This window comes from Fukomys damarensis, unplaced genomic scaffold (assembly GCF_012274545.1).
Source record: "Fukomys damarensis isolate Sample0158 unplaced genomic scaffold, DMR_v1.0_HiC HiC_scaffold_36, whole genome shotgun sequence".
Classification (NCBI taxonomy): domain Eukaryota; kingdom Metazoa; phylum Chordata; class Mammalia; order Rodentia; family Bathyergidae; genus Fukomys; species Fukomys damarensis.
The window spans coordinates 26,621,068-26,647,821 of NW_022900948.1; the positions used below are offsets into that span (position 1 = coordinate 26,621,068).

At 41.2% G+C, this 26,754-nt stretch overlaps 1 protein-coding gene across 4 annotated transcripts in view; it reads left to right on the plus strand.

The window, feature by feature from the left end:
- Palm2akap2 (PALM2 and AKAP2 fusion) overlaps positions 1-26,754 on the plus strand; it is a 561,169-nt gene that overhangs the window by 197,648 nt on the left and 336,767 nt on the right. Inside the window, exon 1 of one of the 4 annotated variants that reach the window (XM_033759161.1) lies at positions 26,548-26,669. The exons of the other annotated variants lie outside the window; for them this stretch is intronic. The gene's annotated coding sequence lies outside the window, so the exon portion shown is untranslated. Of the gene's footprint in view, positions 1-26,547; positions 26,670-26,754 lie in introns of those variants that run through there. 4 annotated transcript variants of the gene reach the window in all.

Genomic DNA, 26,754 nt, shown 5'->3' on the forward strand with positions numbered 1-26,754 from the left:
CCACCACCTCCCCCCCCCCCCCCCCCCCCGTTTCGGTTGATTTTACTGCTTCCCAGCTCCTTGAGTTTTCTCAGTAGTGTCTTTGTTTCCTTCACAAGTGGAAAGAATGTTTCTTTTGTTTGCTTTTCTTAGCCATCAGGGCTGGCCAGCCTCTGGAGGGGATTCCGGCCATGCTGTGAATTGGCCAGCATCCCTTCACTTTCACTCCTGGAAGTCACTGGCTACAGAATGGCAGATCATCTCTGAGATGCCATGTGCCTGGGCTTTTCTGAACTTTGTTTTTTTCCCTCCAGGTGGTTGGAATTTTGCAGCAGTGTGTGCAACAGCTAATTCTCTCAAATAGAGATGTTGAATCATTTCTAGACAACCATAGAGCAAGATGAAACTAGGACTTCTAGGGAATTTCAGATTATGCTGTGTCATTGGAATCCAAAGCTTTTATTTCTAAGATGAACTCAATCCACAGTGAAATAAAGATCTGGACAATGCATTGTTCAAATCCCTGCAACTATTAGGCTGAGGGAGTCTGGGGAGAATAGCTGTTCCCAAAGTTGTCCTTGATCTTAGCAGTTGGCAGTTGAGGATATAGCAAGAACCAGAAAGAGAGCTATCCAAATCTAAGGAAAAGTAAAAGGCAAAAAAAGAACTAAGGGAGGCTTTTCTACTCACATTTTTATTTGGTCTAATAGGTCCTTTACTTTGTTCAAGGTCGACTTACTGAGTACCTAATATGAACGGCTAAGCCCTATGCTGGGAGTACAGGAGTGCATATCTCCTGGTGGGGATGATGAAAGAGTCCAGAATATCATAATGTGTCATTTTATATGGAGAGGAGCATGTAGAATAATGAAGACTAGAGAAGGGCATCCAATGAGGGCTAGGTAGGATAAAAGTAGAATGAGAGACAACTTTGGAATAGAAGTGGAACCCAAAATGACCTTGAGTAGCAATTAGCTAGACTACAGCCTCTCAAATTTTCAGTTGTCATTCATCACTTGGGAATCTTGTTTTATTGATGATACCAACCCAGGAGTATGAGGAAGAGTCTGAAATTCTGCATATCTAGGGCACTCCCATGCAATGCCAAGGCAACTTTGAGTAGCAAGTTGCCAAATGGTGGGAAGATAGAAATGGGAATTTAGGAAAACATCCCTGGCTGTGGGTATGTTGTGTCAAAATACCTGGAGATATAGGGGCACTTAGAACACCTGAGAAAATGCAAAGAATGAGAGAAGGAGGAACAGAGAATTGAGCTTGATACTAGAAGTAGCCATCAGATTGTGAGGAAATTTGATGGTATACTAAGTGCCTGGGGATTTCTCCTGAGGACAATACAGAGTTTTAAGCAAAGCCCTGATGAGAACCTCTTCCCTTTAGAAAGGTCACCCTGGCTACATGTGACAGATGGACTAAGGACAGTGCCACATCAGGAGAGCAGTTCTGGACCAGTTGTATCTGTCTACCTAAGAAAAGACAAAGTCTTGAACCTAAACAGTAGCAGTGGTAGAGAAAAAAAAAAAACACCTTTGGAATATTCCAAAGATGGAATTATGAGTATGAGAGGATTGAAAGAGGGAGAGGCCAGCTCTTGACCTGCCTGATTTTTTACAATAGTTGAAGTTTACTCATCCTCCATCTCAGTTCTGGGAACAGCTCCCCTGTTCCAAAATGTAATGACTGGGAAAAAGATGCCGCTTGCAGTTTGTAAAACACTACACCCAAAATTTGTACCCGTGACTCCTTGATCCAAGGCCTGTGTTCATTTTTACCATAACTTGTTGCATCTCAGAGCATTTAATTCTAAGCTGCAGAAGATAAATCAGGGCACCCTCCTCCAGATTGAACCATGGAAATTCTAACGCCTAGACCTGAGATACGGAGGAGACAGCTAAGCTTCACTGTGCCAGGTTGGTGAGTGTACATCATGGTGGTCCCAAAAGCATTCAAATTTTGCTCTGACAAATGGGAGAGAGGAAGGTGAGAAGGTGCTGCTTTCTTCAGTTTGTCCAAAATCTCCTGTTTCTTTCACCCAAAAACATATTTAAAGAAATCAGTGAGAGACCTGTCAAGCTGTGCCATATTATTTGGGGACCATCTTGGGCAAAACATGACTTCTTGCCTCTTTGGGCTTTCTGTGAGTCTCGGGAGTCTGCATTTGGCTGAAATAAGCCAGGTCTGCAATTTCTAACATGTTTCAAACCACTTTGCCAGTGAGTGTGAGCATTTTTCAGTTTTGTCTTGCATGCCGTTTTCTGTATAAGGAATGTGATCCAGTGTTCCAGAGTCATTCGAGTTATTTCATTAAGGTTGTTGTTTATTAAATGATAAAATGATTGACTAGGATTAAAAGTCATCCCAGTCATGGGATCCTCAGTTTATGAAACATCGAGTCCTACTTTTAGCTCTTCAAAAAATGTTTTAAAATCCCTTTTTTTTCCCTAATTTTAGAAGCAGTACAAGTTTATATGAAAATGTTGATGAATAGTAGAAAGAAGACTGGAAGGGAAAAAAAGAGCAATCATAATTTCACTGCAACAGTGTAACCACTATCAACATATTGGGCTGTATCCCAGTCATCTGATTATACATGTGTCCTGGCTTGGATATGAAGTGTCCACTAAAAGCTCTTGTGTTGAAGACTTGGTGGCCAGTGCAGTGTTCAGAGCTGGGACTTTTGGGAAGCAATTGGATCATGAGGGTTCTGACCTTGTCAATGGATTCACCCTATGATGGGTTCATAATTTGATGATTGTTGGGAAGAGGTGACATAGAGGAAGTTGGACCTAACTGCGGGGACTGGGTTTGTAGGGAGCATGCCCTTGGGAGCTAAATCTTGTCCCCAGCCTCTTCCTCTGTCTCTTACTTTCTCTGCTTCCTGGCTACTGTGAGGCGAAACACTTTTCTTCACCACATGGTTCCATCATCATCCTCTGCATCACCTCACACAGATCCAGAGACGATAAAACTTTCCTCATTTAAGCTGATTTTCTCAGGTATTTTGTCACAGCAATGAAAGCTGACTAACACATGTATATATGCTTCTTTTCAATGATTGCTATCAATGTCCATGCTGCTTCTTCACTTGTTATATATTAATATTTTTCTCTTAATCTTTTAAAACTGGATTTTACTGATGTGTCAATCACAAAACCATGATGAGAGATAGTGCACAAAGGGTTCCTTCTAAGGCATACAGAGAGGCTGAACACTGGTTGGTGAGATTAAGTCCAGTTAAGCGACTTCTCTAAGACCACGTCAGTTAGGAACAGAGCAGGACTAGAATCTGAGTCTTTGTGTTAGTCCATTTTTCATTACTACAGTGAAATACCTGAGGCAAGCTGATTACATATTTTTTTAATTGGAAAGGTTTTAGCTCCTGGTTTGAGATGCTAAAAGTTCAAAGGCATGGCACAGACTCTGGTGCACCATGGGACAGACTCTGGTGTCATCTCATGGCAGATAAAATGACAGGAGTATAATAGTAGAAAAAGATCACTTCTTGAAACAAGAAACCAGAAAGACTGAGGTCTCACTATACCTTCGAAGGGTTTACCCTAATTACCTGTGGGACTCCTGATAGAGTCCACCTCTCAAACGTCTCACCTAACGTTATCACTTTAAAGATAAAGTTCTGAACACCTCTGGCGAACAAATGACGTCCAACTGTAGCCACATTCTTAAGTCCAGTGTTTATTGCTGGGGGTAGGGCTTGATGGTAGAGCTCTTGCCTACTATATGTGAGGCCCTGAGTTTGAACACTAGAACCAAAAACAAAACAAAACAAAACAAAAAACTAAGGAAGACTGCTAAGAATTGGTGAAAAGTCTAATGTTTGGTCTACTAAGAAGCCTCTAACAGAGTCCAGAAGCTAAGAATTGGAAAGAATTTTAGAAATTGTCAAATTCAACCCTTTTTATTCCCTTCTCTCTCTTTTTCTTATTGTAGTGAGACCACTTCGCATCCTATGTACCCTCTTAACAGCTGCTAAGTGCACAATACAATTTAACTACCATCACAATGCTTTATTGCCTATCTTTTGCATTTTATCACTATCACCATCTGTTTTAGTCAGTTTGAGTTGAGCTATAGCAAAAATACCATAGACTAAATGACTTAAAAGTGGGAATTTATTTCTTATAATTGTGAAAGCTAGAAAGTTCCACATTACAGAATTAAACTGGTTGGATTTGTTTCAGGAACCTCTTCCTGATTTTCAGATGGTTATGCTCTCATATGACTGAGATGGGGGGAAACATGCTCTCTGGTGTCTCTTTCTTTAAGGGCACTAATCCCATTATGAGGGCACCAGCTTCATGATCTGAATACCTTCCAAAGGTCCTATCTCCAAATACCATCACATTTGGGATTAGAGTTTCAATATGTGAATTTTCAGAAGACACTGACATTTAGCTCACAGTATAATCTTCATAAATGGTGCCATTGTTTAACCAGTTGCTCAGACACCAAACCTATGCTTTGTCCTGACTCTTGCTCCACATCAAGGCCTATGGAACCTCTTCTGCCATGGTCCGTGTCTCTTTAGCACTCACATTGTACCAATCAAGTCCAAGCCACCATCATCCCATAGCTCACAAATCCATTAGCCTTCTAACTGGTCCTCTTACTCACAAATACTCACTCCCACCTACACTGCAACTAGGAGTGGCCTTAAAACATAAACTAGATTATGCTACTTCCCTAATTACCACCCCCCACCATGGCTTCTTATCTAAATAAAATCCAAAACTCCTTATTATGACTATGCTCTTTAGTTTAGATTGCCAACTTGACAAGATAAAGATAATCCTAGAATGGTAATTGGATTGTGAAGGCACTAATCTCATCAATGGACTGACCAATTAATAAGTTCATAACTGAATGGACTATTATCAGGAGGGGCCTAGGTGGAGGAAATGGAACATACAGCATGGCCTTAGAGACTATAGATGGTCCCTGGCCCCTTCCTCTCTGAACCTTCCCTTGTTGTTTATTTCCTGGATGCCGTGAATTGAGCAGCTTTCCTCCACCATACCCGTGTGCCATGGTATTTCTGCCTGTAGCCAGGTAACCATGGACTGGAACCTCTGAAATCATGAGCCAAGATTTAAGTTGTGTGTTTTGACCCAACAATGGAAAGATGACTAATACATGACCCACAAGGCTCTTCATGACTGGCCCTGCCAAGTTTTATTCCTTTGCCTCCTACCCCTACAACCCCTACACACTTCACTGGTGTTGCTCTGGCCACAGTGGTTTTTATCCTTTTCCTAGATTTATAACACTTCTGAGTCATCTCACCAAATAGTTCCCCCAAAACTTGCTCCTATCTATATTCATAAAAACAGTATATGCGACTGTTCCTGAAAATTTCACTGAAGCTAAATGTGATCACCGTTGAAATCTGACCCACTTCAGTAGTCAAACTAACCACATCTTCTATTCTTTTGAATATCTGTGAAATGAGTATTTCTTTCATATCTGCTTTCCATATGTATGCATGTATTTATTTATTTTAGTGCTGGGGATTGAACCCAGGGCCTCACACGGGCTAAGAACACACCATCTATATTTGTTTTCATGTGAACTTAGACCCATTGTCTATTAATTTTCATCATTTTTCTTGTCCATGAGTAGGGTCTTGATCTATTGACCTGTTTTACATTGATGTTGCAGATATATTTTCCTACCCTTGTTATTTGCTTTCTAATTTTGCTAGTGATATTATATCTTTCATAGACATTCTATTTGGTTTTGGGCCAATTTTTTTCTGTTTTTTTTTTGATATATCCTTCTTTTTATTCCCACAAGATATTTTCCCATCCTGAAATTAGATCTTCGCTATTTGTGCTTAGCTCTTTGATCATGTGGAATTTATCTGAATGCATATGTGGGATATAGAGTCTAACTGTATGGAGTTAATTTTGTCTCCAAAGTTAACCAGATCTTCTACAGCAGATACGCCATAGTTTTGCCACTAATTGGAATTTCAACTTTTATCACATGTTGATTGCTTTTAATCATTTAAGACAGTTTTAAACATAGTTAGTGCTTAGTAATGTTGAAGATTTTTACATTTTATTAGGCATTTAAGGGCAAAGAATACTACAAAAGAAGTATATTCTTCTTTCATAATCCACAAATGGTTTAATAATCTTGCTTGAAATAAAAAGGCTTTGATTCCTGATGTCTTCATCACATATGAAGTGACTGCTGATTTCCACTACTAATGGTCTTTTATAGTCATTAAGTCTTTTATGAAAATCTAAAGACAAAGACAGAAGCAGGGTGGCCCCATACAGAAGTTCAAGCTGTGCACTGCCCAAGTCCAACGCATGTATATTGCACAGTAAGTTATATAAATGGCCCCCTGAGTTTTACAATCTATAATTTGTGCAGCTGTGTATAGTGATCCTGAAGAGCGAAACCCTGTTCGCATCCCAACACAGCCCTCAGAAACAAGCACAGTGTCTTCTGAGGCTTACTAAATCTTAGACATTTACCTCATCTTCTACAGAAAAGCCTTCATCACTAAAAAAAATAAAAACAAAGGACTTGTTTATTGTCACAAAGCTTAGAGGTAGCTCAGGGAATAGATTCTTGATTTCACTCTTTTTTTCATGATCGACTATTTTTTATTTAAAAGGTTTATTTTGAGTAGACAATATATTCATGTGACTCAAAATTCAAAAGGCATAAAAGATTACATACCTACAAAGGGTCCCATTCATCCTCATCACTTTACCCCTCTGATATTTCCTGTAAACAAACCCTCACATCAGCCACTGGCAACACTTTTCAGAAATGGCCCAGGTCTGTCCAAGCAAACACACACCTTGTATTTCCAACCCTACTTCCTTAACCTAAATGCTAAACTATACACTCTTCTGCATTTTGACCTTTTGATATCCAGCATATCCTGAAGATTAGTCTAATCAGCACATGAAAACCTTTCTCATCCCCTCTTATGGTGAGGGATATTCTATTGAATATTATAAATAATCAATCTGTTTTGAGGGATTTTCACTCACTATTAAAACAGTACAGAAGTGAATAGTAGACTTGTGTCATTTTGCACATGGGTGATGTATAAGATAAAACTTTTGCAAATGAGATTGTTGGGTCGAAAGAATTGGGCATGTGGAAATCTAATAGACTTGCCAAATGGTCTCTGTAAACATTGTCCCAGCAGTAACTGATTTTCCTCTACCCTCATTAACACTGGCTTAGCAAACACGATGAACTCTGCTGGTCTGATGCTTACAAGATGGTTCAGTTTTCATTCGTTTTTCTCTTTGTGTGGGTGAGTTGGAGCATGTTTTCATATGTCTCAAGGCTATTTGTGTTTTTGTTCTGTTTTGTCTCTTCCTTTCCTGTGCTCATTTTGTTTTTACCTGACTATAGGTCTTTTTTTCTTACTGATTCATAGAGAAGTAACTCTCACTGATTACAGTGAAGTTGAAATCTTCTTATATACTTAAGAGCCACTGTGCTTCTTTCTCTGTGAAATGCCTGTTTGCCTAGTTCTCTACCTTCTTTGGGAAGGGATTATTGATCTTTTTGACCTTCATTTGAGAAGTTACATGTGAATTTTAATGCCTTGAGTTTTGAACCCTTATTCCTAATCTCTTACAATTGAGTGTGTTGTGTCCTCTAATGTATTGTACTTTTTCTCATTTTGTAAGACAGAGCACTTTACAAGTGTACATGCAAAGACCAATCAACTTAATAACTTTCACACATTCAGAAAACATGGTCTCAGCACCATGATTATTTGTGTAAGGGACAAGACAGTGTGAATCATTACATTTCTGGCAAATGTACCATTAACTAAAGACTTTGGAATTAGGAAAATGAGAAAAGTCTGTAACAAAATTGACAAGAAATGTGTAAAGAGGTTCTGGGCTATGACATGTTGCTTATACTTGGCAGAGAAGGTAAAGCAAAACAACCAAACCAGGAAAAACAGTAATTAACTGGCACATATCAGGTCCTATTTAATGTAACCTTGTTTGTGAAATATTTGTGGATTTCCCTGTATGTATTTTTCTCTTGCCTCTAAGTTCCCCCAAGAACTTTATGCATCTCCTAGGGGGATTATTGTGTCTTTTATTGGAGTTAGTTACATACAAGAAGATTCCTTAGAGGATTGTCAGTTTTCTCTACTGAACATAGATTTTTCCAAAAAAGGTCTGAAGCCACAGTATTCTTTTTAAACTAAGGCTTACTGCAGTACAACTTATATACAGTAAAACTCACCCCAATCAAGTATACTGGCCAGTGCGTTATGGCGTGTCATCTACAGGTGTGTGATCACCTCCCAAATCAAGATACGGGACATTTCCATCACTGCATAGGTCTTTGGGGACTTTGCTATCAGTCACATCCGTATACCCTCAGAGCCCCTGTCAATCCCTGATGGAATTTCTGTCCCAGTAGTTTTACCTTCTCCAGAATGTCTTATAAAAGAAGTCATGCATTCTTGTAGCTTTTTGTGTCTGCCTATTTATACTTAAGCCAGAGAACTTTGCAATTAAACTCCAGGAAAATAATTTCCTCATGGCTCTGTGGAATTTAGGCTGAATAGACTTGCTCAACTAAGTCATGCCAGTGGCTAGACTGTGGTCACAAGAAAGGAGTCAAGAGGAAGGGGGAAAGAGGGCAGATCCTGGTACAGAGGCAGAAGAAACGTTTAATATCTGTTGACATTCTTTACTCTTTAGAAATCAGCATTTGTATAGAGCACACCTGATGTGCCCAGTGTTTTATGGGATCCCCAGGACGACCTCATGAATTGTTATTCCCCTGCTGCAGATGAGGACTCTGGGGCTCATATTGTTTAAGTGGCTTGTCCCAAAGCAGAACAAGCCCTGGCTTGAAGGACTTTTTCTCCGAAACGTACTGAGGGAGAGGTATAGAGAACACCTGTGAGCTCCTGAACACAGCGTCTCTTGCTCACTCCCACTGTAAACCCGAAACCACTGCTGTGCCTGCTGTGGTAAACGCTCAGGAAATATTGTGAAATGAACCAACCAGAGGCATGTATTGTTCAGATCCCTCAAGGCAAGATGCACTTCATTTTTCCTTCCTAATAGCTCACTGGGAATTTTCCAACTGCCACTTTTTTTCTCATTTTTTGAAGTTTCCATTTTTACTTAAAGTAAAACAAATTATCTTTGGATCCCTGTGTTTTTGTGTCAGGGCCCATTATCCCACTGCAAGCCATGAAGGGGTTTGAATCCCACCTACTCCCCTCGGGGTTGCCTGTCTCTTGAATGAAAATAGGAGTTTGTGCATTAAGGGCCACTCCAGAGGCAATATTCAGTTAATCATTTCTTGCCACGTTCTCTGTCTAGATCACAAGGAATAAGGATCAACGTAGGGAAAATGAACTAAATGCCAATCTCTAGCAACAATGTTAATAAATGTTTTATGTCTTAGATCTACTTCAGTATAAAATAGGCTGTATATAAATAGTAATTAAATGAATAGGAGCTCTAACCTTATGACATTTTAAAATGAGAATCACACAACAAATTTCTTCCCAAACAATGTTATTGTGGTGTTGTTTTTTTTCTAAAATAATCTGAATGTTTGAAAGCAGATGAAGATGTCAAGAATGAGGATGATATGTATTACTTTGTGGGATTTGTGAAAAGACAAGTGAAAAACAAAGATAAAACAGTATAAAATTGGTACATGATCATCTAAACCTGTGTACTTCCCCAAGAGGATTCTGGAGTATTTCGGGCCTCTGGGTACTTGCTAGCCTTTGAATTTCTCATTATTCCATTTCATAATTATGTTTCCAGAATGGTTCTTTTTTTTTTTTTTTGGCAATGAACTTTGATCAATGGAAGCAGAATGGCATCTGAATTGTAGGTCCAAGTTTCTGCTTATTTAAAGTATTTGCCTATCTAATATCCTAGATATTTCCAATAAAATTAGATCCTAGAGTATAAGAAAAATCCTATTAATACTCAATTTTAATTAAGTGATCAACTGTGCTTACTGGTGGACTTGTCACTTCAGATCTGTAGAGAAGATTGTGGCAGCTGGCATTTCTTGAACTAGCGGTGCACACATCTATGTGACAGGAATACAGCAGACTCTGTACTTTATCATCACAAGCCAGGCTAATGGAACTCACTCACTATTATCATACAGGGCCAGAAAGTACTTTTGCACACACATACCCCCCACACTGCTTTTTCTCTTGTCACACCTTGGGCTGAGAGAATAGCAGATTTTAAAGGGAGAAATAGGAGAACAACACAGAGGATGTTAACTTTTATCTTAGAAGACACAGTTTTGCTACCAGCCCTTTGTTGAGGGCTGGGCAGGGGGACAAGAAGGGGTCAGGGCAGAAACCAGAGTAAAGATGAGGATTTTAGGGTCAAGAGAAAAATGAGTCCTCAGGAAGAACTCCAGGACTGAAGAACATTGGCCAGAATGAGCTATGCGGTCAGAACCGGGTACCTGCTGAGGACAGAAGGGCCGAGAGAGAACAGAGTAAAGCACTGTTCTGACAAGGGCTGGACCACTCTGAGGGAATGTGCACGGTGAGAAAAGGGGAACTCCTAGAAGAGTAGGTTCAAAGAGCAGAGTTTGAGGGCTGGACGGGATAGCACATGCTGTGTGGCCTTGGAAACAGGCTAATGGAACTCAGAGGACAAAGGCACCCCAACAGCCTGCGATTCAGAAGGCTCAGCTTCTCCTCCTCACCATCCAGCTGTCCAGTTATACCCTTTGGTGACTCCCCATTACCTACAGGCCCTACTATGCTGCCACCTTTCTCCCCACATAGCCAGTGGTAATGCATGGCTTGGCTCCCAGCTTGCCTTGTATGAAAAATGGCTCGGCTGCCTACTGGTTCTGTAATGCTGGGTCAGTTTACTCCTGAGCCTTGGTCTTTTCATCTGAAAGATGGGGGTGATCATTCTAGAACCCACCTGAGGAGCTGGTGGGCGTGCTAAGTGAGCTGACACATGTGACGTACCCACAGAGTTAGTGGCTGTATTGGTTTCCTGGGGCTGGCGTGGCAAATTACCACAAACTGCATGGCTTAAAACAATAGAATGTGTTCTTTTTTTGTTTTTTTTTTTCTCCCCTGAGGCCAGAAAGCTGAAATAAAGATGCCAGTAGGGTTGTTTCCTCCTGGAGTCATGGAGGGAGAATCTGTTCCATGCTTTTTTCTTAGGTTCTACTAGCTGCTGGAATCCTGGGACTCCCATATCTGTTTACTTTCTGCCTCTGGCTCCACTCTGTTTGTATGCCTCATCTCTCTGCTTTCTCTTATAAGGACACCAGTCACTGGGTTTAAGGCCCACCCTAAAGTTAGAATGATCGCATTTCAAGATTCTTAATTATTTTTACAAACATCTCCAAATTAGGTCACACTTGCAGGTCCTGGGGGTGTTAAATTTGTCTCATTTTCTGGAGGACCACTACCCAACTCCTTAGTTTTCATAATTATCATTTTTAATTCAAGATCTTACTTCTCTTGACTATGCAATTAAAATAGTCTCCCTGACTATAGTGTGCAATTCATTTTCAATAAAGTAGCCCCACTGATCTTTCCAAAGTAACTTCCCTCCTTACACCCTTGAGGGCTCCCTTGAGCAGTTCCCTACAGGAGAACATCTGATACACTGAACAAGGCTGGAACTAGAACCTTTGTCCCTCCCCATGTCCTTTACTCCATATATCCTCTCCAGAACAGGATGGCTTCAAGTCCCCCATATGGTGCATTCCTTCATACCTGGGGTCTTTGCATTGTCTATAAACCTCCTGAGGTTTGGTGCATCCTTTGAGATTCTTATTTCATCTCCTCTAAGAAGCATTCCTGGCAGCAACTCTAGATCCCAAGAACTATCTTCCTCTTCCATGCCCTGACCACATTTCGGACCCAATCTTATCACTGAATTGCATTCATTGTTCATTAAAGGTCTGTTAATGTTTCAGTTACCCCTTTAAAGTTGTTCCTTATTCAACTCAACACCCTCCATGCCAGTGCCGATAATGGAAGGTGCTGAAAATGAGTCAGTGGAAAGGTAGGCAGGTTGATGAATAGGATAGAATGGGATAAGATGGGTAGATAGGTGGGTGGATAAATGGGTGGTAAGTGGGTAGGTGTTTGGGTGGATGAATAATAACTAGAAAGAATAAAATTCTGAATCAGGGATCCAAGTGGAACTTGGACTAAAGCTGGGCCATCTGTTGGTAGATAACTGGCCAGGTATTAGTGAGGAAGGAATGTGGCCACTCAGGATTCATATCTGTGTAGTATAAAATTAGGAACAAATATGCATGTAAACAGCCTCATATAGGATGTCCAAAGTAACTGGTGAAAAACTCACTATAGTTTCTCAGGGTGAGCTGATTCATGTCTGTTTCCAAAGTCCTAAATTAAATAAGCCCCTCATTTTATGCTTTGGTATGCATAAGATTCACCTGGTATCTAAATTTAAAATGAGTCTCGGGCAACAGTATGATTTCAAAGCATCCACAGTTCAAGGTCTAACGTGCAGTCACAATGGAGTCCACGTAGGCTCTGGATCAATGCTTCTCAAACTTGCATATGCACACAGATTACTTTAGGACCTTGTAAAACTACAGTATCTGATTCTGTGGGCTAAGAATCTGCATTTCTTAGTCTCTAGGTGCTGTTCCTGATGTCTGTAGATCACACTGTGGACAACCAGCGTTCAAGGGACAATGATGTGAGGAAAACCGTGTGCCCAAGAGACATAACCCACAACTTGGTTGGGGGTTTGGTATCAGCACAGTGGCTAATTGTGATGCAAGCCATATGATTCCTGGAAACACTGAACCTGTCACTTGCTTAATGCCACACAGTACCCAGAACCTTCTCCCACCCCACATGAGATAGTTAAACCCTGGAAGGAGATACAGTCAGGCTCTCTTTGATTCTTCTGATAAGATTTGTTAAGTGTACACCCATTACTGTCCTCGGCAATCCTTTTGGAGAGCATTTTAGGAAATGCCACATAGGTAGCTCTTAAGATTGTGTAGCTCAGGGTCATCTTTTGCCCATAAAAGGCCCATTTGTGTGTCAAACTGCTGAGTCAATGACCCTGTCAAGAAAGAATAGTATTGTCATGCCTGTTTTTGGCACAAATGACTTGAATGGTTTCCAAACATGATTAAATGCCAAAATCCTTGGACCTTCATTTGGGCCAGGGGTAGTAACTCAAGCCCACAGCCAAACTGTGCAAAGGAGCAGGTGGATGATTAGAAGTAGAGCCACCAACAGGCAATGGATACTAATTCTGAGGGGCATTTTCTTGCAAACTCGTGATTTCCTCAAAGGAGCCCTCCCCAAGGATCAGGCTGTAAAGAAAGATCCTCAGTCTGGGTAGAGAACATGGAGTCCACAGCAACATGAGATCACCCAAAGGCACAGCTGTGGGCCTCTTCATGTATTTTCATTTAAATAGCTGATTACAAAGATTCTGACTTTCTGCATAGTGAGTCTGTTCTTTAGGTTTTTACTTCATATTTTAGATTCCTAAAGTCTAGAGTCAATGCTAATTAAGTTTTTAAATAAAAAATATATGTCCTCCTTATCACAAGAATAATAAAAGCCAACAACAGATCTTCTCATGGACATTATTATCCTCAGTGCAGAGGAGGACCTTGAAGAGCAGAGAGGCTAGATACCCCCTAATAAATGTGGAGCTGGTACTGGACCTCGGAGCTTCCTGGTTCCAGTGCTCTTAGTTACTTCCCTGGGCTCCTTTGGATGAGCTATTATAAGAGCACTTAGTACCAGCTAGGCACTGTGCTAAGGGCTTTATGTGGATTATCTCCTTTTACCCTCAAAATACTAATGCAGGTTAAATATTATTAACTTCATTTTGTGGCTGAGGGAACCAGTGTGAGTGAAATGTAATTTCTCTGAGTTCACAGCTCTCTCTGTAAGGAGCCGGGCTGTGTTTTGAACCCAAGGAGATTCTGTTTGTTCTCCCATGTGTTCTGTGGCCTCTTCAGTGTCCTTGGAAGGAAACAAGGAAGGAAAGGATGAAGAAAGGAAGGGAGGAGGAGGAGGGAGGGAGACAAAAGTCCACGCCCTGTTTCCATCAGTCTGCACCTGGCCTCTGCCCACCTAGTACCACATCCTGGAAGTCCCTTTTGCCAGGGAGGGTAACATATTTACACGTACCAGGGATTAGGATGTGGGGATCTTTGCGGGCCATTATTCTGCCTACTGTTACCACACCATTCCACGGAACTCACATAAATCCTGCAGAATCCTCCATTAGTTATTCTCCGATGGAGGATCACTTCGTCCTCTCACAGTGAAGCCCGCACCCCATACCACTCTTTCCCTCTGACATTTCCAAGTTCCAATGAAGATTTTTTCCTACTTTTAGGGTTTCTCTCTCCCTTCCCTGGACTGCCAGATAAAAAGATAGCTGAGCTTCAGCGCAAGGGAAAATACCTCACTCGAAGCATGGAAATCATACATGCACGAGGATGAGAGAGGTGGAAGGCGTGAGGGAAGGAGGGAAAGAAGAAATATGGGAAAGGTAGGGGGAAGGAGGAAGCAGGAGGAAAGAGAAGGAAGGGATGAAAGAAGAACAAAACAAAGACAGGGATAGATGAAGGAAGAAAATGAAGAAAGGAAGTCGTAATAGAAGTTGGCCCAGTTGACTGTTGTCTTTATGGTTGTTCTCCAAGGTCTTATCCCCCTTAGTGAAAGTATTCTAAATACTTTAAAGGGGAAAGGATTACTTTTACCTTTTAAACCTGCATATTTCTGCAATATCACTTACATGCTCCCAACATTTAATGAATCTCCCAAAGACACTTCCTTCAAACAAGCAACTTATCATCTGATATTGCATCTGCCACTTAGAAGTTGTGTGACTCAGTTTTTCTTCTTTGTTAAACCCCAGGATAATGACAGTGTCGCCTTCATAGGGCTCTTATGAAGATTATGCTATGTAATATTTGTAAAGCACTTAGAATGGAACAAGGACATAAACACCATGTGTTTATTAAATTAAAAAGAAACATATTTCAATTCAAACTATTATCTCTAATTCTCACTTCAGACTTTAAAGTAGAAAGACATTTGCAAGTTTTTAAGTTTTTACTCGAGTCAGTTTCTTGCTTCTAGCTCATAAAAATACTAATTTGTATTCCTGTTAAAGTAAAAAGGTAAATGTGTTCCTTCACTCATTTTCCCCATCAACAGTCATATTTTTACCAAGTAAATGTTTTCTCCATGGGCTGGAGCTGTTGCAATGCTTTTTAAAGAATGAGATTATTAAATTGAGAGTTTTATTTGCCCAGAGGGCAAGCGTGAAATCTTGAGGCTCTCTGAAGTCTGTGGGTGCTGGGGTTTGAAACCAGACACTCATTTGTCGCCTGCTTCCCTGGGTCACCACCTTGGAAGGCCTGCTGCCCCCATTAATGAAAAGCCAGCTCCATTTGTTTTGGCTGGAACCAGCCTAACAGTGTCTTTAATTCAGCTAGACTATTTTCCTTGGAAGCTAAGAGTCCAGAGGTTTCGGATTAAGCTCAGATTCTAGCTGAGAAATTCCAAACTGGAAGTGAAATGACTTCACCTAACAGCGGCCTTCTGAGAGAGCTGAGCAGGCCATTGAAAAGTGGATTTTGAGTGTTGGAGGATATTCATCATGGTGCATAAAAAGGCAGAATCTATGCTGTTAGAGTGGGATGTGGACAAGCCATTTGATCATTCTGTTTCAATGTTGTTCAGTGTTTTATTTTACTGAGTTTGAGGTGCATGGTCCTGATAACATGATTTTGTTTTGCTTTTGTTTCCATGTGTAAAAAAAAGCAGTTTCAAGATAACCCTAGGAGGCAAGGATGGATTGAAAGGATCCCTCATGTACCTAGATGTAAGCTAAATACTTTCTGGGGGAGACTAGAAAAAGGCCATCCTCAAGGGCTAAAGGCTGGGTAGACTATGAATCAGAAGAACAACTGTGGAGGTGACTCCCTCCAGGGAGGAGATTCACTGGACCTTGTGTCTTTTCTCTGCAAGTAGCTGGGAGTAAGAGCAAGAGAACAGCAGCTCTTGGAATGCAGAAAAAGAATGGGCTTCTCAGGCAGCATTGGTAGGCTGGATCCAGGGCTACAGAGTCAAGCAGGAGTTTCGCAGAATTCTGGCATTCTTGCATGAATAACCCAGGTGAAACTCCTGGCTCTTGGAGATAAATCCACTCTCTCTTTCTCTCATCTCTTTTGTTTCTTCTGCTACTCTTAAGTTCCAGAGTAGAAGCTTTTTTATAATATTAGAAGTCTCTGGGTCTTCTAAGATTGTATTTGAAACAATTCAAGGAGTCTCTGAAGTCCCAGAAATTATACACAAAATACTATATGCATGTGTATTTGTTCTGGAAAAGCATCCATTATTCTTGTCAGATTCTCAAAAAGGATTCTGTAACCTATCCTTCCCCAAAGCTCAGAATCACTATTCTAAATGGCACCAAAAAACAGAGTAGAACACTTTGAACTTTTGTCTTTTTCAGCCTCTGATGATAAATACAGAATTTGGCATAGCCAAACTGTTACAAAAATTTTGCATGGCATCAAAAGAAGACCATGGATTACAGACTCCACAGGTGAGCGGTAATGGCCGGGTTAGCCAGAGTCAAGAACACTCATGAGCAAATGATGGTCTAGGTTGAAGGCTGGTGCTGGGCTGAGTAAACCATTCTGGAACTTTCACTGGAATATAGGCACACGGACATGGAAACATATCTAGTGTGATATAGATACTCAATCAACAAATATTATGTGCATAATTATAAAATTGAATTTGTTGAGTACCTTCAATATGCCAGCTTTGGATACATTGCCTCATTTGGTTGTCCCAAAAATCTTATGAAATGAATACTATTATCATTCCCATTATACACAGTGAGCAACTTAAATTCAGAGAAGTCGGTTCCTTTAGGTCGATAAGTGGTAGAAGTACGGTGGATGGCCAGGTTTGTCCTGTCCTCACTTCCTCCCAGCTTAATTAAGTAGCTTCTTTACAGACCAACCACCATCATGGTGGCTTGTGGGACAGCAGGTTAATCTAGCAAGATCTTCATGCTTTTAAAAGTTAGCTGATAGAGTGACAAGTCCAGGAATCCATTTGCAACTCACACACTATGTGAGGAATTGGGAGGGATAAGCACTTCTCCTTCCCAAGAGACTGACAGGCATACCCCGAGGGGTGGGATTTCTGAAACTCTGTGAAGTTAACAAGAGGAGACTTGGAAAGTTGGAAGAGGAAGGGGGAGGCTGCATTCCAGACATAGCTTATGGTATGAAAAAGCACCAAATTTGGAGTGGGACAAACAGATGAAGAAGGTGTCAAGTTCTCTGGGGAGGAGTAGTGTGTATGGGAGGCCAAACACAGGGAAAAGCTCTGGCAAGATGCTGAGGTGACTTAGCTGAGCATAAAACGAAGGTCGGCCATCTCAGAACTCTGAGAATCTTCCCTCCTCCCATCCTAACAAAGGGAGGGGAGTTTCATACAGCAGTGAGCCAGCAGACAGAAAGGGACATCCTATTCTATGGGAGGTCTTCAACTCCATCAGGAACTCTGACCACAAGAAAAGCAGCCTCAGTTGCAGTGAAAGATGATATAACATGGGCTGGGTCGGGGTGGATGAGAAGTAAGGAATTGGATGGAAAACTGAGAGAGAAAACAGAGGCCAAGAAGGATCAACAGAAGGCACACAGGGCCCAGCACAGGCAACATCAGCCATCCTCTATCCAGCTCTGGGTGTGCAGCACTTAATTCTACCTGCTGGTGGCATTCAGTAGCTTCTCTTTACCCCACCCTGTGTCCAGAGGTGCTGGCCTAGCAGAGAAACCACTTCTGGGACACCCACTGTGTTTCCCTGAAAATAAGACCTAACCAGAAAATAATCAGCCTTGAAAACTAGAGATCAAAAATGCCAGCCCCTTGCCTTACTCTTACTTGCCTTACAGAGTAGCCACCTAGCCAGAGGATACTGATGGCAGGTAAAGCAAGAATAGGATGATTGGGGCTGGCACTTTTGATCTCTAGTTTTTACGGCTGATATGTCTTATTCTTGGGGAAACAGGGCAATAGAAAGCAAACTCAGCTTTGCATTAGCAGTGGTGTGGCCCTGAAAGCCGCCTCTTTTCTTCTCTTGAAGGGAACAGACATTGCAGTCCCTGAGGAAGCCGGGTGAGCTAGGAGTCTTCACTTCCAGAAGGGTTGGGTCAGATGAGGGAGCTCATGGGAGTCAGGGCGCTGCTTTCTCTAATGTGTGAGCTCTGCAGCCTGACTCCTACTCTCACCTTTCTCAGAAGGGAAGAGCATTGAAGAAATACTGAAAACTCCTTCCTTTGCCAGGCCGGCCCAGGGTCCACCTCTCGTGGCTCCTTTCTCCCGCTGGCTCCCACATTTTTCTTCCAGGGAGCTCCATCCATTGCAGTCCTGGCTCCATGTCAGGCAGCCGCCTTTGGGTCCACTCCTTCCACTCTGCCTCCTCAAGCGTGCTTTCCTCTCAGTGGGATAAATTTAGCTCTGAACGAATCTAGACAGAAGAGCACATGGACACAAACACAGAGCAAGCAGCATTCAAATGTGGGTCTGGCACACACATAGCCAACCCAAAAAAGATCCCAGTTTTCCTGTTTTCTTCTCTCCTTTCTGCTTCTCCCATCTCATCCTCAGATCACTATACCCTTTTCTGCATTTACCCAAGCTAATTAAATATAGAGAGAACAGTGTGGGGCTATTTGTCTTTAGACCCCTGGAAGAAGAAATCACTTGGGCCCCTGTGGAACATCAAGGAATCAAAGAGAGCCCAAGGTGACCTTGATTGTTTGTATTTATGGGTTCAACTCTCTTAGAAATGCACCTTAAATTTGGAAGCGCCTTTTGTGTTATGTAGCAACAAGCTTTACTTCTGGTGAGCTGAGTCTTTGCAGTCCCACAAGCCCATCCCCATTGGGCAGTCATCATGTCCGTGTTCCTAACTTGGCAGTTTTGTCTCTTGCAATAGCCTTGCACACAGCACTTATAATTTACAAAGCACTTTCTCATCCATGAGCTCCTTCAGTTCAAACGAGAACCCTGTAAGGGTAGTGAGCTGCCCCTGTTCCCAATGAACACACAGAACTTCTATCCCCGATTTACAGATAGGAAAGCTCAGGTCAGAGCAGGTAAGTGAAATGTATGAGGTTACACACTAAGTGGTAGAGTTAGGATTAAGACCTACATTTTTTTTCCTTTGTCTTGTATTCTTTCTACTTTACCTGTGATGCTTTGGGGAAAGACACTTTCTCCAAGAGGCTCCAACTGGGAAGCTCACACATTAAGGAGCAATTTTTGAGACGACTCTTACCTCTTAATGAAATGGACTCCATCTTACCAGGATATGGAGGGTAGGTCAGAGTGGGCATACAGTGTGGAAACCTCTGAACTTCAAAGGGCACCAGCAGGGCACAGCATCCATTGATTGTGGGAGCAGAAGCTAGGCTTTTCCAATTTCATTACTCATCCCCCAGACACTGGGGTGGACAGGATTTAGTTGATAGGGCACCATCTCTCCACTGCCAACCTAGCACTTGTCAGTGCTGACTGGCAGAATGTGCATAGCATTACCAAATCATGGTTAACAATGAAAGTGTTGGTGGCCACATTGCAAAAAGGGGATTCCATGCTGACAGGGCACATCATGATCATTGTGCTAAGGCAAACTAGACTGGCATGTAAGCTCTCTGCAAAACCAGTGACCCAACTGTGTCCACTGGCATCAGATCACCAGGCTGGTGTAGGACCTGGGCTCCCCAAAGCCTCTTCTGGCTCCTAAGATAATTCACACTTAAATCTGGAATCAACTCTACCACAGAACACTCAATATGTAGGCATGTAGCTCTTTCCTAAATACTCAAAAATTAAACTTTTCTTTGCATCTTCTCCAAGGATTTATCTCCCCTGAAGAATTCTATTCTAATTCCTTCTTATTTATAATTATTAAATTGGCCTATTCCAAAGGATAAAACTGTTGCTGTCTATGAATCATTTAAATAAGGATATGGTAATGAACTTTCTAGGCAATAAATGACACAGTCTTGAATCCTCCCTTCTAAAAAATGCAAAAAGAGAAATGCCTATTAATGTGAGGGATTTTAAGAATATTGATAGCACCCATCTTTTTTATTTAAAGCTACATTAAAGGGTAGAAAAAGTCAAATCATTCCCTTAATTTAGTCTCTTGCACTTTTTTTTCCCTCATTGAGTTTATTGGTACTTTTTAGATACACAGTACAGTTACATTCATCATTGGGATCTTGTACCTTTACATGACAGGTCTTGGTTCTCATTTTTTCCCCATACCCCTGCCCTCCCTTCACCCCCTCCTCCCTTTCCTATTTACAAAGACGTTTTTTCCATTTTTTTGTTTTCTCATATTTTTCCTTTTCCCTGCTTTCCTTTCCCCTACCCTTCCCACTTTTCCTACACCTTTAGCCCTTTTCTTCCTATTTCACATTGCCAATTATACCATTTGGATCTTATTTACACTTTTAGTTTTTCATACCAGAGAAACTATTCAATATTTACACGTGTGACTTATTTATTTCACTTGAGTATGGCCTCAATATGCATCTATTTTCCTATGAATGACTCTAATTTGTCATTATCTATGGCTGAGTAGTATTCCATTTTATAGAAAAACCACATCTTCTTTATCGAGTCTCCAACTGATGGGCAATTGGGCTGTTTCCAAGTTTTAGCTATTACAAACTGTGCTGCTATAAATGTGGGTGCACATATATCACTGTGATATGATTCTTTTAATTGTTTTGGAAAGATACCCAGCAGAGGGGTAGCTGGGTCAAATGGAACCTCTAATCCTAGTTGTTTGAGGTATCTCCATGTTGGTTTCCATAGTGGTTTCATCAGTCTACACTCCCACCAACAATGGAGAAGGGTTCGGTTCCTTTCTCCCTACAACCCTGCCAACATTTGTTATTGGTTGATTTCTTGATAGCAGCTATTCTTTCTGGAGTAAGGTAGAATCTCAGTGTTGTTTTCATCTGCATCTCTTGAATGACCAGCGATATGGAACATTTTTTTTCATATGTTTACTTGCTGCTTTTACTTCTTTGAGAAAGTCTGTTCATTTCAGATGCCCATTTTTGAACCAGGTCTTTATATTTGGGGGGGGCCTGATTTTTTTTTTTTAGTTCTTCATATATTCTAAATAATAGTCCCTTGTCTGAGGGGCAGTTGGTAAAAAAATTTTCACACATTGTAGGTTGTCTCTTAGTTCTCTTGGTGGTTTCTTTTGCAGTGCAGAACCTTTTTAATAAGATGAGATCCCAGTTATTGATTCTTTGTGCTAGTTCCCATGCTACTGAGGATTGTTCATAAAGTCTTTTCCTATACCAATGTCTTCAAGAGCTCTGCCTAATTTATCGTCCAGCAGAATTAGGGTCTCTTTTTAAATATTTAGATCTTTAATCCACTCGGATTTTAGTTTAGTGCATGGTGAAAGATAAGGGTCTAGTTTTAACCTTTCGCAAGTTGAAATCCAGTTTTTCCAACAACATTTATTACAGAGGCTGTCTTTCCTCCAGTGAGGATGGTTGGGTCCTTTGTCAAAGATGAGGTAGCTTAGTACATCTGGAGTTGTTTCTCTATCTTCCAATCTATTCCACTGATCCTGAGGTCTGTTTCTTTGCCAGTACCATGCTGTTTTTAACATGGTGGCTTTGTAGTATAGTTTCAACTGGGGAATTGTGATACCCGCTGCCATGTCTCTGTTGCCTAGGATGGCTTTTGCTACTCTAGGTTTCTTCTGGTTCCAAATGAATTTTTGGATTATTTTTTCTAGTTCTGTGAAATATACTGTTGGAATTTCAATCAGAATTGCATTGATTCTGTGTAGCAGTTTTGGTAGTATGGCCATTTTCACTATGTTGATTCTTCCCACCCAGGAGCAGGGGATATCCTCCCATTTTCTTATATCTTCTTCAATCTCTTTTTTCAGAGTGCTGTAGTTTTCAGTGTAGAGGTCTTTTGCTTCTTTTGTTAGATTGATTCCTAAATACTTCATTTTTTTGGATGCTATTGTGAAAAGAATTGTTTCCCAATTTCTCGCTCAGTGAGTCTGTTATTTGTGTACAAGAAGGCTATTGATTTTTGGGTGTTGACCTTGTATACAGCTACTCTGCTAAAAGTGTCAATTAAGTCTAGAAGTCTTTTGGTGGAGTTTTTTGGGTCTTCAAAGTAGAGTATCATATTCGTCTCTGGCACACTTTTAATGAAGCAACGAGGGAGTTGAGTGATTGGGCCTCAACCTTTCTGGAGTACTCACTGTGACCAGCCACAAGCACTTTCGTGTCACTTCTCCTTGTTTCTGACAGCGTGTTTATTTCCCACATTGGCATTCTTGCTTTCTAACTTCTTTCTCAGTCTTCTTGCTTCAAGGAAACTTCTTAATCTGGATCTAAACTTGGATCTCGTAAAGAAAAACAGCACAGGCTGGGGATTTAGCTCAGCGGTTCGGTGGTCTGCCTTGCAAGTGCAAGGACCCGAGTTCAATCCCCAGTACCAAAAAGAAAGAAAGAAAGAAAGAAAAACAGTACATACCTGAAGTCCCATCGACTGTTCCAAAGCACTGATAATGACAGGAGCCAAGTGGACCCCAAGCACTGTTCTTTTTCATATGATTCTATAGGCAGCAATCACATATATTTTTAAATGACCATATAAAATAAAAGAATGCTATTCAAAAGAGCCAATTAAAAACATTTGGGGGACTCTGACATTCCTTTCAATATCACTTTTGTCAAAGGAAAGCTTTAGATTGCTGAGAAATTTCATACTCTTAGCTGCTGCTCAACAAGACTTTAGCTTTTACTACTCACAGCATGGGCTTCAACAAGTTGTTTCTCTCCATTTACAGAACTCTTGTTTTCCCCACAAAGGAAAAGGCTATGATTTGTGGTTCCCAAAGGGCTCATGGCCTAAAATAGATTCTGAAAATTTTTATCAACAAAACATTTATTTTGCATATCTAGCATTCTGAATTCTCTCTTTGCAGTGTGGCCAGCATCTATCAGAAAAACCGTTAAACTGTCAGAATGGTGTTTATGCAACAAAATGCAACATCCCTGCAAGAACTAGTGATTTGTGACACACGTTATGCTTCATTATAATGCATTATTCCAGATTTGAAATTTAAGGAAAACAAATAGTCACCAATATAGCTATAGCACTAGACCCTTAATCCTTGGTAGTCTAATGTCTTGTATGGAAAAGCTACAAAACAAGTTTGTTTATTTAGGTTCTATCTGTGTTTTTAAAAAGCTTGGATCATTTAAAAATGCTAAAATTTAGACTTTGAAGAAGTGTAGAAAGGGAAAATATTTTTTCTCTACTTCTTGGCCAAGCCTTAGTTGTTCATTTCATGTATCTTCCTGTTTCACTTAGGGTCTTTAGTCACAGCTAAGAGAAATGGATTCCAGCTGATAGAGGCAGAAAAAGAATGAATGAACATTGTATTCGGTAGCTCACAGTATAGATGAGAAGTCTAAAGAAGGAGACTGGAGCAATGGGAAAGACCAAAAGTAAGCTACCGGACTGAAAGATTTCTCTAAAATGCAAATGTCTGACATTTCTCAGCTTCTATGATGGCATGTGGCTCTACTTCTCACTATCATTTATAAAGTGGGATTTTTCCAAAACTAAGAAGGGAAAAGGGGTTCACGAGTTTTCAGAAAAAAAAAGAGAAAGAAAAAAAAAAAAGACCTAAATCTGCTGTTCTTCCTAACTATACAAACTATACAAATTAGGATTCTGAATTTTTCCTTTTCTTTGACTTTTTGCCATCCATAGTTTTATAACCCTCAACTCTGAGTAAAACCATTGCTTATCATGGACCTCAGGCACACTTAAAAACCACTGAGGAAGTACTACTGGCCGTGAGTCTTTGGTCTATTCCTATTAAGTTTCATTAGCACAGTGACTCTAAGCCCATCCCTAGCCCTGCCTCACCTTGTAGAAATTTAATTCCACGCATGTATTCATGTGATTCTGATGGAGATCTTTAGTTAGGAGCCATGTCGCAGTCTTCCCTATTTCCCCCGATCCTTTACAACGCATTCCATCCTTCTGAAGGCCCACATCTGCCTCTGTCAGTTTCAACTAATGATTCCTTCAACTGGGGAAACCAGGGCAATGGATGCAAACTCACCGAACCAGTCTATCAAAACTTCAACTCAAAGCTCATTCTTGTCATTAGCAACCTCATCCTTGTACCGGTTTCATTCTTCTTTCTTTCCTAGGCTGAACAAGACAGTGATATTAATCTCAGTGCCTTTATTCTAACGCATGGCATTGCCTAAAATTTATCTTCCCTTTTACCATGTCTTTGACTTCACTTTCTTCATGTGACCTCCTTTAGACCCCAAAACATTCAAGTCTCACTTGACCTGAAAGCCCTCCTGCTAGGCTCTGATTCCTAAAGTCTCTTTCCTGTTTCCCACCTGTATCATTCACATCCACAGCTCTGACAAGAGGAAAGTTTGTACTCCTGGATGATCCTTCCCCACCCCTCATTCCTTTCTTAATATTCCCGAGTACTTTCCGGATCAGCACATGAGTGCCCTGCCTTCTTCATTGCTAAAGCCAATGGCCTCTTCTTAGTCTACATCCTCCTTGACCACTGAGAAGCTTGTGACCCTCCTGATATTCCCTGACCTCTTGTTACGGCTTTTGGTACAAATCTCTCCTGATTTTTCTGTCTTCTTCTCAGATGACACTATCAGACTCCTTTGTTGAGCTTTCTTGCTTCTTGCTGGATTTTCTCATCCTGTTCTCAGTTCTTTAGCTATCATTGTTAAGTAGATGTCAGTGAAATATGCAGCCTGTCCCTGAATCTTCTATTCTGAAGTTCAGATCCTTACAATTGATCACTTTCAAGGGGTGTTCAGTTCCTTTTCCACCCCCCTTTACCCAACTTTACAAAATGTTAAATGCTGTTAACATTTTATTGTAGTCATATAAACATTATACAAAATACACCATTTTAATCACTTTGAGGTGCAGAGTTTACTTTCATATTATTGTGCTTCATCATTCCTTTTTGAAACCTATATACCTGAGGAGAAAGGACCATTTCTTGTTCACTTATTCCTGGAGTCTGCTGTAATCCGTGACACCAACTGAGTGTGGTGCCTAGGGGCTAGAAGTGTGGGCTCTGCAAGGTTGATTTTGAGTCTAAATCCCGGGTCTAAGACTTTGGCTGAGCTGCCAGCTTCTTTGGTCTTGGTTCTCATCTTGGTAGTTTCTGCTTTTTTTGGTTACACAGTTGCTCTACAGACCTAACAACAGCTTTATTTGTGAGCAACCCTGCCAATAACTTGTCCTATGGGCACTTGTGCTGGAAATGAAGAAAAATTAAGCATTTGACAAAAATGATGGGTCCCAACCAGAAAGTAGAAGTTTCTGATCTACCAGACTGGGATGTCAAACTGGGCAGTGGCCTCTCTCTGCAGTGAAAACAGCTGCACCCACATCCACTCTAAAGAAGCGTTTCTGGGGCAGATGAAACTAAATGCTTCCACCCTCAGTCTGATCTGTGATTGGTCACCAAAAAAAGGTAAAATTGCAGTGAAAGTTGAAAGGGCAAATTAGCTGAATGGAAAGAAATTGGTATTTGGAGAAATTTGGTGCATATATCTTTGTAAAATACCTTCCTAAGTCCTGCATTTATAGAATCATTGTGATTTGGAAAGGGTCACATTGTTGGTTTTTTGTTGTTGTTGTTTGTTTGTTTGTTTGTTTCATGTAGGAAAGTTTGCTTATATGTGTTGGGAATTCTAGCAGGTCCACCCTATATGTTCAGAGGTATTTTGTTTGTTCCTATCATTCATTTTCTTTTGGATCACGCTTTATCCACTCTTGTATCCTACCCAGCAACTGTGATAAAAGATCCACTTAAGTGTATGGTATCCTGTTTGGGTAAAGATAAAGTATTTTAGTGACCAGATCCTACTTAGTATATAGAAGAGACCCTGAGGTTTCTGACACGGTGTCACAGGCTTCTCATTAGCAACCTATGTTGGCCCCACCTTTTATAAAGCACCTTCATATACCATATCTTATTCATTTCCAAGGCCACTTCTGTGAGGTAACTTCTGTGATCCTCCATTTTATTTTTATTTTTCAGATAAAGAAACTGAGATTCAGAGTGGCTGAATACATTGCCTAGGGTCTCGCGGCAGGTTACAAATTACCAAGTCCTGACTGGCTAGGTACCCAAGACAAAAGCGCACAGCTGTCTAAGCCACATCTGGTCTCTCCAGAGAGTGGCTTCTTTGGACACATAATCTGCCCTGAGGTGACTTTATGTTTGAGGACCCTGCCATCTAAAGCAAGTGCTCCAGGCAGCCCTTCCCTGTTGGCAGTGTCTTCACGTAGAACACACAGCAACTGGCACGAACTGGAAGGTGTTCACAATGTGCAGCGGTCACGGCCCACACATCAGGCACGTGCTCGGGTCCCGCATTCTGCCAGAGGCCCCTCGGCTGGCATCTGTTCGGCACAGGCGCCACCTCGCTCTGCTTGGGCTTCAGCGCGCGTGGCCAGCGAGGAGCGCCAGCTGTGAGCCCAAGAGGCTCGCCGGCCCCAGGTGCCCCAGGGACGCGGGGTCTGCAGTCCCTCCCCAGCGTCCCTCCCCTGCCCGGAGGTGCCCGGGGCCGCTGCCCTGGGTCCCC